The sequence below is a fragment of the Marmota flaviventris genome, chromosome X (assembly GCF_047511675.1).
Source record: "Marmota flaviventris isolate mMarFla1 chromosome X, mMarFla1.hap1, whole genome shotgun sequence".
Lineage (NCBI taxonomy): Eukaryota > Metazoa > Chordata > Mammalia > Rodentia > Sciuridae > Marmota > Marmota flaviventris.
The window spans coordinates 119563519-119564596 of record NC_092518.1 but is presented as its reverse complement, the minus strand read 5'-3'; the positions used below and the strand labels follow the sequence as shown (position 1 = coordinate 119564596).

The 1078-nt window shown below is 40.3% G+C and overlaps 1 non-coding gene across 1 annotated transcript; it reads right to left on the bottom strand.

Moving 5' to 3' along the window:
- Positions 1-391: 391 nt before the first annotated feature.
- Positions 392-498, bottom strand: LOC114096666 (U6 spliceosomal RNA). Its single transcript, XR_003583470.2, has one exon. It is a non-coding gene; the product is annotated as a U6 spliceosomal RNA (small nuclear RNA).
- Positions 499-1078: the final 580 nt, after the last annotated feature.

Genomic DNA, 1078 nt, shown 5'->3' with positions numbered 1-1078 from the left:
CAGACCTGCCTACCATGCACTTATGGTTACTGAAAAACACTCAATAAACTTCCTAGATTTTTTTTTATTTCATTAATTCATTTATTCTGATTAAGTATATATGACAGCAGAATGCATTTTAATTCATTGAACACAATTGCAACACAACTTTTCATTTCTCTGATTGTTCACGATGTAGCGTCGCACCCTATGTGCGACCTAGGGTAACGATGTCCATCTCATTCCACCATCTTTCCTGCCCCCATGCCCCCACCCCTCCCCTCCCTCCCCTTTGCCCAATCACAGTTCCACCATTCTCCCCCATGACCTCCCCCCATTATGGATCAGTATCCACTTATCAGAGAGAACATTAAGCCTTTGGTTTTTTGGGATTGGCTTACTTTCCTTAGTAAAAAAAACAGAACGTGTCATGAATTTGCGCGTCATCCTTGTGCAGGGGCCATGCTAATCTTTTCTGTATTGTTCCAATATCAGTATATGTGCTGCCAAAGCGGACACTCTCTTTTGTAAAATTTCTCGCATCTCCTTGTGAATGCTCTGCTGTGCGCTCACACACACACACACACACACACACACACACACACACAAGCATATATTTTGGAGGTAGGTTGGCATTCTCACCAAGTGGGAACACTTTCCCAATAGAATAATGGCTTTGTCCCCATCACATTTGCAATGTCTTGAGTGCTACTCTAGCATTAATCAACCACAAAAAAATCTTGTTGATTCTAAGTGCTCTCCTCTGAACTGACCACTCTTCCCAGCACTTGTAATCCAACTGGCTCAAAATAATCATTATGAATCTATAACCCTTATAAAGTTGAATCTGAAGAAAGCACAATCTTGATCATATCATTGGAGCCCCCTTGAGAAATTCCTACAATGTTATACAATGTAACACTTTTGCCTTCAATCTTGTAGTTGCTAGACAATTCATTTATTAAAATAGAGTTTCTGCGCCTTCTACAGAACTCACATGGAAGTTATTGTTGATTAGTGTTCAATATGATTTATAAAAGAGCCAGCAGGGCAAATTCCTCTTGAACTTTAATCCCACAGTTGAAAATACTGTGTGCCC